At 41.4% G+C, this 11,103-nt stretch overlaps 1 pseudogene; it reads left to right on the top strand.

Moving 5' to 3' along the window:
- Positions 1-3,562: 3,562 nt before the first annotated feature.
- Positions 3,563-10,742, top strand: LOC115777215 (uncharacterized; annotated as a pseudogene).
- The last annotated feature ends 361 nt before the right edge of the window (positions 10,743-11,103 follow it).

Genomic DNA, 11,103 nt, shown 5'->3' with positions numbered 1-11,103 from the left:
CACCCCCCATCTATCTCAGTGCTCCTTCTTCTCCTTCTCTGTAAATCCTCCCAGGTCATGAAGTGGCTCTCTCAGGCTAAAGCCTCCATCTGCACCCTGGGGCCCATGCAGAAAACGCTGGTCTAAACACGTGTACCTGCTCCATGCCCCCTTATAATTAACATCATCAACTCTTCTCTGAAGCCAGGAGGGATCCAGGTCTAGACCCTGATGACTTTAATAATTACCAGCCTATCTCCAACCTTCCTTTCCTCAGTAAAATCTTGGAAAGAGCAGTGGCCACCCAACTTCAGCAACATATGTCTAACCACACCCTCTATGAACCTTTACAACCTGGCGTCAGAGCAGACCACAGCACTGAGACTGCTCCCATTAAAATAACTGATGGCTCTGGCCACATCAGCATCCTCATCCTCCTGGACCTTTCTGTAGCCTTTGACACCTTTTCTCGTACCACCCTCCTTACCTGTCTATCCAGCTATTTTGGTCTCTCTGGCACTGCCCTCTCCTGGTTTCAGTCCTACCTCTCCAACTGCACAGTTTGTCACAGTATTTATCTGACCTCCTTCACCCATACAAACACTTTGGTCCTCAGCCACGAGTCTGCTCTCTGGCTCTCGCACCAACCTCCACACCTTTGAGGACAGAGCCTTGAGTGCGGCCGCCCCCACCCTCTGGACCTCTTTCTTTTCTGAGCTTCTCAACGCCCCATCACATCCTGTTTCCAGTCTGAGAGAAAGGTCTGTTGTGAAGTCAGCATGGATGAAGGGGATTTCAGCTGAACTTCACATTAGAGCCACATCAGTGCCATTTAGTGCCTGGTTCTCCCAGAGGAGCAGTTTGCATCAGTCTCTGTATTTCCCCCCTCAGTGTTTGGAGGGAACACCTCTCACTGAGTCTGTCTGACACTTTGTCTTTGTCTGGAACACAAATGCTCCTGAGACCACACATCGGTTCAGCAGCAGCAGCAGACACACACAGTGAGTCCACCTTTGTGTTGGCATCAGCAGAGAAACACACAGAGGTAACAGGTGAGTGAGCAGGTGAACAAGAAGTCCAGTTTTTAACAGCCACAGCTCACATCTGTTCAGAGGAAGGTTCAGGTTCAAGAAGGTACCATCATTAATGAAGCTCTGCACATCAGTGTGGACCGTGACGTAAAACACAGGAGGGGGAGGGGAGAAAAGGAGTCTTCTTAATCAGCTCAGAGCAGAATAAATGTTTATATATTTTATCGTCTCTGCTGCCATCTTTGGCCCGACCTGAATGTTGATCCGATGAAACCGAGTCCTAAGTTTACATCTAATGATTCAGCTGTAACCTGACAACATGTAGGAGACAGAAACAGAATGAACTCTGGAGCAATGAGACCCAGTTTGTCGATGGACCTGCGATCTTTTCCACCAGCACCTACTCAGCTCAGCCCGACTTGGTTTCAGCTGCTTTCCATTACGACTGAGCACCACCTCAGTGTGGGTGGGCTCATTATAGCCAGGTGGCCCGAAGGCCCCGTCATGTGACTTGTGTGCAGCACAAACACAACTCAACAATGGAGGACATGGGGGCGATTGTACACGAGTGCAGCCATTTCCCTCGTTGGAGAGGAGTCACTCTCATGACTCATCTAGTGACATCACTCCCTGGCCAATCAGTGGCATGCACTCTGTTGACGTCATATTTTTGGCTCGACTCAGCTCGCTTGGAACCCCGGCTGAGTAGGTACTAAAACAACAGGTACCAGGTACTAGCACCTAATGGAAAACCATAAAAACCGAGCTGAGTCGAGTCCATCTGAGCAGGTGGAAAAGAGGCAGGTTACCCAGACAGCAACAGACTGAGCAGACTGTTTACTGAGGATTTGTTTTTCTGACCCCTTAATTTATTTAAAAAGAGAGATTTACAGAAACAACTTTAATGTTTCCAGTTATTCCTAATCTGATCTAAGATCAGCTTCACTGATCAGCTCTCTGACAGCCACAGCAGAGGTGTTTCACTGAGTCAAGGTCAGAGGTCAGTCATAGTAGCTGTCCATATATTTAATGAATGTAAAGTTTCAGCAGCCATCTGCCGGTCACAGGATATTCCATGTTCACATTATCTCCAGGATCCCAACTGTAACATTCTTCCCTCAGTGTGACCAGCTGTAACACCAACAACTGATCACTGATCAGTGTATTCTGTGTCTAAAGCTGCACGTCTTCTGACTGGAACACGCCACACACAGCATGTCACACCTGTCCTGGCTTCACTCCACTGGCTGTCTGTGCACTTCAGAATCCACTTTCAGGTCCTTGTATTTGTTTGGCCTTGCTCCACCTCACCTTTCTGAGCTGCTTTGTCCCTACACTCCCGTCTGAGATCTCAGGTCACCTGATCAGATACACAGATCTAAGCGAAGCTCAGAGGGGACCGAGCTTTTTCCACTGTTGCCTCTAAGTTGTGGAATGAATGTCTTTGCCCATTAGACGTTATTGCTTACACTGTCTATATTAAAACTCATCTTATACTCATTTATACTCTCTGGCCTTCAACCCAGCATGAGACACTGATCTCACCTGTTTTAATGTACTACAGTTTTTATTTATTTGTTTATTTTTAATTGATTGTTTATTTTTAATTCATTTGGTGTGCAGCACTTTGTATGTGCTGTGGCTCTTTAAAGTGCTTGATAAATAAAGCTTGATGATGATGATGATGATGATGCCACAGTAAATATTTCCAGTACAGGAAACTGTCAGTGTGTGTGTGTTGTGTCAGTGTGTGTTGTAGTGGGAACGTTCTTTAGTCAGCAGTGCAGTCCTCCTGTGGGGTCTAACAGCACCTAACAACATGTGCTCCTAGCTGAAGTTTCACTTTTCTTTGGTAATCTGGGCAGATACAGGTAGGGCAGACAATTTTTAGGCTGCTTTTTCTAAGCAGTGTTGCCTGAAAGGGGGGTGCTTGGTCACCTGGGATGCTGCCAGGGCTCCAGCACAGAGAAGAAGTGAGGAAGAAATGTGACTGCCAAAAGATAAAGATGACTTATCTGGGAATCAGAGGACAGAGTTTTCTGTCTGGCAGCCAAAGTCACAGCACACTACCACCCATCAGTTCTGAGGAAAGAGGAGGCCGTTCAGGTTCCTCATAGTTTCACACCTGCATGAAGCAGAGTCACCCACATGTGAACCTTCAAATCCCTGCCTCTGTCCTCACAGGTTTGATTCTCTGCTGTGATTGGCTGAGCTTCAGGCCTTCTCTCAGACTGTGTGAGGCTTTGTGGAGGCCACAGTGCTGCAATGAACCCTGTAGAGGAAGAAGATCCTTTCACACTGTTGGAAACACATCTATGAATGTGTCTGAGTATCTTATCTATGATGACTGCAGCCCCGCCTCCAGCTCAGGTGTGAAACTACGAGGAAACCGAAGCTCCTCCTCTTTCCTCGGCAGTGCCGTGCGGCCGGCCGGACTTCATTCCACAGATGAGCTTTAACAAAGTGTGAAGCTGAACTCTGAGCTGTGACGGTCTGAGCAGTGTGAGAGTGTCAGTAGATGATGAGCTGCTGAAGGGCTTTGAAAGAGGACCATGAAGATGTTGGTGGTGTTTGTGATCCTCCTGCACGGTAAGATCACCTTCCTCTCTCTGCTCTCATCATCATCAGGGTTAGGGATGATGCAGTTTCACAGAGCGGGACACTGATGGGCTGCAGCTCATGTAGTTATTGATAATTTCCAACTCTTGTCCCTATTTGGGTTTTTATATCCACAATATACAAATACAGTTTTATATTATTCAATTACATAAAACCATAACGCATCAGTGTGAATGATTTCTGACAGGCCTTTGTGGAGGATGCTGATATTATGAATTTAGATCTATACTCTGGAGTTTTACAGTGGTCATTCTTCATCCTCCGACTGACTCTATCACTGTTTTGTTTGGAGTTACTAGTTGAAACCAACTTAAAGATTCACAAATGAATTAATCTCTCAGAGCCAGTCAGACTGTAATTTTTAAAACTTTGACAATGTTACCACTGATGTTAATACTGATGTTACCACTGATGTTAATACTGATGTTAATACTGATGTTAATACTGATGTTAATACTGATGTTACCACTGATGTTAATACTGATGTTAATACTGATGTTACCACTGATGTTAATACTGATGTTAATACTGATGTTAATACTGATGTTACCACTGATGTTACCACTGATGTTAATACTGATGTTACCACTGATGTTAATACTGATGTTACCACTGATGTTAATACTGATGTTAATACTGATGTTAATACTGATGTTAATACTGATGTTAATACTGATGTTACCACTGATGTTAATACTGATGTTAATACTGATGTTAATACTGATGTTAATACTGATGTTACCACTGATGTTAATACTGATGTTAATACTGATGTTAATACTGATGTTACCACTGATGTTAATACTGATGTTAATACTGATGTTAATACTGATGTTACCACTGATGTTAATACTGATGTTAATACTGATGTTACCACTGATGTTAATACTGATGTTAATACTGATGTTAATACTGATGTTAATACTGATGTTAATACTGATGTTACCACTGATGTTAATACTGATGTTAATACTGATGTTAATACTGATGTTAATACTGATGTTAATACTGATGTTACCACTGATGTTAATACTGATGTTAATACTGATGTTACCACTGATGTTACTACTGATGTTAATACTGATGTTAATACTGATGTTACCACTGATGTTAATACTGATGTTAATACTGATGTTAATACTGATGTTACCACTGATGTTAATACTGATGTTAATACTGATGTTACCACTGATGTTAATACTGATGTTAATACTGATGTTAATACTGATGTTACCACTGATGTTAATACTGATGTTAATACTGATGTTAATACTGATGTTACCACTGATGTTACCACTGATGTTAATACTGATGTTAATACTGATGTTAATACTGATGTTAATACTGATGTTACCACTGATGTTACCACTGATGTTAATACTGATGTTACCACTGATGTTAATACTGATGTTAATACTGATGTTAATACTGATGTTAATACTGATGTTACCACTGATGTTACCACTGATGTTAATACTGATGTTAATACTGATGTTACTACTGATGTTAATACTGATGTTACCCACTGATGTTATACTGATGTTAATACTGATGTTACCACTGATGTTACCACTGATGTTAATACTGATGTTACCACTGATGTTAATACTGATGTTAATACTGATGTTAATACTGATGTTACCACTGATGTTAATACTGATGTTAATACTGATGTTAATACTGATGTTAATACTGATGTTACCACTGATGTTAATACTGATGTTACTACTGATGTTACTACTGATGTTACCACTGATGTTAATACTGATGTTAATACTGATGTTAATACTGATGTTACCACTGATGTTAATACTGATGTTAATACTGATGTTACCACTGATGTTAATACTGATGTTAAAACTGATGTTAATACTGATGTTACAACTGATGTTAATACTGATGTTAATACTGATGTTAATACTGATGTTAACACTGATGTTAATACTGATGTTAATACTGATGTTACCACTGATGTTAATACTGATGTTAATACTGATGTTAATACTGATGTTAATACTGATGTTACCACTGATGTTTAATACTGATGTTAATCTGATGTTAATACTGATGTTAATACTGATGTTAATACTGATGTTACCACTGATGTTAATACTGATGTTAATACTGATGTTAAAACTGATGTTAATACTGATGTTAATACTGATGTTAATACTGATGTTAATACTGATGTTAATACTGATGTTAATACTGATGTTACCACTGATGTTAATACTGATGTTAATACTGATGTTAATACTGATTTTAATACTGATGTTACCACTGATGTTAATACTGATGTTAATACTGATGTTACCACTGATGTTAATACTGATGTTAATACTGATGTTAATACTGATGTTACCACTGATGTTAATACTGATGTTACAACTGATGTTAATACTGATGTTAATACTGATGTTAATACTGATGTTACCACTGATGTTACCACTGATGTTAATACTGATGTTAATACTGATGTTAATACTGATGTTAATACTGATGTTACCACTGATGTTACCACTGATGTTAATACTGATGTTACAACTGATGTTAATACTGATGTTAATACTGATGTTAATACTGATGTTAATACTGATGTTACCACTGATGTTAATACTGATGTTAATACTGATGTTAATACTGATGTTAATACTGATGTTACCACTGATGTTAATACTGATGTTAATACTGATGTTAATACTGATGTTACCACTGATGTTAATACTGATGTTACCACTGATGTTAATACTGATGTTAATACTGATGTTAATACTGATGTTAATACTGATGTTACCACTGATGTTAATACTGATGTTAATACTGATGTTACCACTGATGTTACCACTGATGTTACCACTGATGTTAATACTGATGTTAATACTGATGTTAATACTGATGTTAATACTGATGTTACCACTGATGTTAATACTGATGTTAATACTGATGTTAATACTGATGTTAATACTGATGTTACCACTGATGTTAATACTGATGTTAATACTGATGTTAATACTGATGTTACCACTGATGTTAATACTGATGTTACCACTGATGTTAATACTGATGTTAATACTGATGTTAATACTGATGTTACCACTGATGTTAATACTGATGTTAATACTGATGTTAATACTGATATAATTGGTAAATGGACTAGTTCTTATATAGTGCTTTTCTACTCTGTCTGAGCACTCAGAGAACTTATACAACACGTTTACATTTACCCATTCACACAAACACTTCCATGAGTGCTTACTGTCGAACATTCATACTCACAGAGCAGCTTAGGGTTCAGTATTTTGCCCAAGGATACTTTGGCATGCAGCCCGGAATCAAACAGTCAACCTTCCAATCAGTAGGTGACCTGCTCTACCTCCTGAGCTGCAGCCACCCAGACTGAAAGCTACTGAAGGCTACAAGGTGAATTATCTGGAATATGACTGCATAAGGCTGGCAGCTGGGTGACTGACAGGCAGGTAACTGATAAACAGATCCGGGTCCTGATACAGTTCTGTTTTACAGCAGAGGTGACCTTTTTTTTTTAAACTTTCACACCAGTACGTGCTCTAACTGCCCATTAAGGTTTACTGGAGACTAAACATGAATAAATGTGATTATTCACTCTTTTTATTGGCTGAATATGTTTACTCTGCAGATCTGGACAATGAAACAAACTCAAAGCATGCTGCTGATTTGTGTTTCTGTTTGTGTGTCCTCACAGTTTCCCAGCATGCCCTGGCTGTAGTGGTAGAGGTGAATGAGGGGACGGAGTCAGTACTCAGGTATTATACCTGAGAAAGATCCCACAGTGATGTGGACTCGCAGTGAGCTTGATGTCAAATCTGTGCACCTACACCGAGAAGGAGGAGACGACCTCAGAGGGCAAAACCAGCGTTACAGCAGACGCACATCACTGAGGCCTGATGCTCTGGATACTGGAGACTTCAGCCTCACTCTGAGGAAACCACAGCTGACTGACAGCGGCAGCTACACCTGCACCCTCAGCTATGGAAGTCATGGAACAGAACGGAGACTGACAGACATCGAGCTGCAGGTTAAAGGTCAGCAATGAACTAAATGATAATTACTGATTAACTCATGAGGATTAACTGATTACCTGATAATAATCAGGTTAGGGTTTGTAGCAGCAGAGACATTAAGATAGAGATGCCACTGAAATCATTTCATATTGGGAGATTTTTATGGTAGAAGAATAATTTCAAAGCATTACTTGTAAAGTCAGCAGATTATAACAGATTTCTGTCAGACTCAGCTGGATATCCTGTCCAGGTCCCAGTGGCCACTGATTTAGATAAGTGTACTGTACACCAGCACAGTGGATCTGAAATCAGACCTTCATGATATTATCAAAGGCAGACAAACAGCTTTAATTCAAAGGGTTTATAAAAGACATTGGATGACTGATAGCTGTTTTTATATATAAGCCTGCATTTTCAAAGGTTCAAAAGTAATTTGATAAACTAACATAATGTTAATACTTGAATAAAACTCCTTTGCAGTCAGTGAGCGACTGAAGTCTAGGACCCACGAGCACCTGGTGCTGGCCTTCTTCGCTCTAACGTGTTTGGACCTCATATTGAGAAGCGCAGTGAAAAGTTACCAAAGTTCAATACTTGGAATCAAATCTGGATCTTCTTAATTTGTCCTGCAGTAATGAAGGAAGAGGCCTCAGCGGGCCGTGACCTGCTTGTCAGATAATCGTCCAAATTTTTTGAGCCTCTGATAATACAAAAATGTATCTGTAATCTGTAAGTACTTTTGTTCGACCCCCTGAATCAAAGATTAAAGTCTGCATCTTGCTTCATTTAAAATCCACTGTAACTGTAGTAGGACGACACCTTTGCAAGACATCAGTTTGTGAAATATTTTCCATCTTTCATATTGCACAATCAGCTGTAAGTGTAAATTTATGAACCACAGCAGCTCAGCCACTGCAGGGTCACCAGGCTCACAGTAAAAGACCTCCAGTGCTCTGCTGAGATCAGCTGCAGTCAGGCATCCTCTTTCCTTTTTCATCCTTTTTTCAAGAAAAACGAGATGATGAGATTTTAATTAACCAGAGCTACATGATTTTAAGGGTCAAAGGTCACCCTTGGTGGTTCTGCTGTTTCTTTTATGATTCTATGCAGCTGGGTGTGTGGGGACAGTTTGGGAAAGGCCCTTTTCTGTTCTGGCAGTGCCCAGTGCACAAATCAAAGTTGGTTACAGGGGTTCAGTGTGGACGAACCTGACCGGCCTCAGCCCCACTGAACACCTTTGGAATGAACTGGAACAGAGACTGTGATCAATCTTCTCCAACATCAGTGACTGCCTCAGAAACTCTGTTTTAGGGCCAAAGAGCTCATAGGAACTCGTGTAGGTGGTCCATACACTGGGCTTTCCAATTCTATTCATCCATTAGATGGTGCCAGGTGTACGTCAGCACCAACATGACACTTAAACCTGTGTTAGAAACAGCACTGATGATAATCATAAGTTAATGATTCGACCACACAGACACTGACTCTGATTATTGTTGGTAAACTTAGCAGAATTTCCTAAAGTCTACTTTAGTTATAAATAAAAACAACACAAAGAGCCTTGTTACATATTATCAGGACTGTAGACACTCAGATGTCAGTGTAGGTCACTGCTGTGATGACCATCAGCATGACTGCTGCTGCTGCTGCTTCTGACATTGTGGTTTATTGTCCTCTCAGACCAGCAGGTGGAGGTGAAGGTGGAGGAAGGCTCACACTCTGTCATCCTGCCCTGCCAAACAGAACCTGACCTCCCCGAGGACACCAGAGTGGAGTGGACTCGCTCTGACCTTGAACAGATGACAGTCTATGAATATCCAAACAGAAGTAACAACCTTAAGAAACAGGATGACCTTTACTGCGGCCGCACGAAGATGAATGAAGACCTGCTGAGAACTGGAGACCTCAGTGTGACCCTGAAACACCCCACACAGAGAGACACAGGAGGATACATCTGCACCATCTACAGGGACAACGACATCCTGAGACAGAAAGTGGTGCTGCATATCAAAGGTTGGTGTTTTAAACTCAGGTCAGAGGTCAGCATGTAGAAAGAAGTCAGAGTTCAGAGGTCATGTTGGCTTTTATGTTTCTCCACAGAACCGTTTCCATCCTGGGCCACAGTTCTCATAGTTCTCCTGGTTCTCCTGGTTGTTTCTGGGGTTCTGTTATTTCATTTTCGGCACTATTTCATGTCAGGTGAGTCTCTCTCACTACACTACCCATAATGCCGATGGTTAACATGGTGGCTCCTTGACTGAAACAGCTCTACAACATGACACAACTAAACAGTGTGTGTGCTTCACTGCATCCATCTGACACACAGCTGTTCTTCTTCTGTGGTGGTAGACAGCAGGCTGCCATGGAAACTTGTGCTGACAGGAAGTGTTGCAGCAGCTTCAGTAAATGTTCCTCCTTGAGTTGTGCTCAGTCATGTGGTGGAGAGCTTCAGATGTTCAGAGCAGACACGTGAGATCTTCACGGTTCCTGTGCTGATGTGTGTGAGACGTGGCCGACTGTGGAGGCTCAGTGTGTCTGCAGCTCTTTACAGGACGCTGTGACTAGTTACCAAAGAACGAGTCAGGAACAAACTGACACACAACCTGAGACTAGGAGGAGGGGACAGGGAGGTCATGTGACCATCAGGGAGGTCATGTGACCATCAGGGAGGGCATGTGACCATCAGGGAGGGCATGTGACCATCATACCTGTTGATGTCATCATGTTGTGCTTTGTTGTCCTCTCAGGTTACAAGGTGGAGGTGGATTCTGAGGCAGACTCTGTCCAGCTACCCTGTAAAACTATAGTTCGCCTGCCCAAAGATGCTAAAGTGGAGTGGAAGGACATAAAAGACAGGAAGGTCCACATGTATCAGAGCGGCTCTGACCGGCCTGAAGAACAGCACGACTTTTACGGAGGACGAACGAAGATGAAGAAAAACCTGCTGAAAACTGGAGACCTCAGTCTGACCCTGAAACACCCCACAGACACACACACCTACACCTGCACCGCCTACAAAAACAAGGGGAGCATCCTGATGAAGAAGCAAGTGCTGCTCCAGATCAAATGTTAGTATACGTTAATAATACACTTACAGTGAAAGTGCTGAAACTCGTGGTAAATATGTACCTGAGGGCCATTTGAAGGCCAAATGTGTGCATTTACACTACCAGTCAAATGTTTGGACACACACACCAAACTTTTTTCAGCCTGTCATGTCTGGAAGTTTTCACAGTCAGAATCATAATTCAAATGCACTGTTGTGCCAAACATATTTGCTTATACAAGAAGAGCTCTGTAAGTTCACTATAGGCTCCTCCTGTTAATGTTTGTCTTTTTATTTTATTTATTCATTCATTTCTATTACTGTCCATACAGTAATAGTCTGACAGGCAGGAAGAAAAGAGTAAGAAAAAAACAATAAGGGGACAGAT

This window comes from Archocentrus centrarchus, unplaced genomic scaffold (assembly GCF_007364275.1).
Source record: "Archocentrus centrarchus isolate MPI-CPG fArcCen1 unplaced genomic scaffold, fArcCen1 scaffold_45_ctg1, whole genome shotgun sequence".
In the NCBI taxonomy this organism is placed as follows: domain Eukaryota; kingdom Metazoa; phylum Chordata; class Actinopteri; order Cichliformes; family Cichlidae; genus Archocentrus; species Archocentrus centrarchus.
Note: the sequence above shows the minus strand (reverse complement) of the source record. Positions and strands in the feature narration are given on the sequence as shown.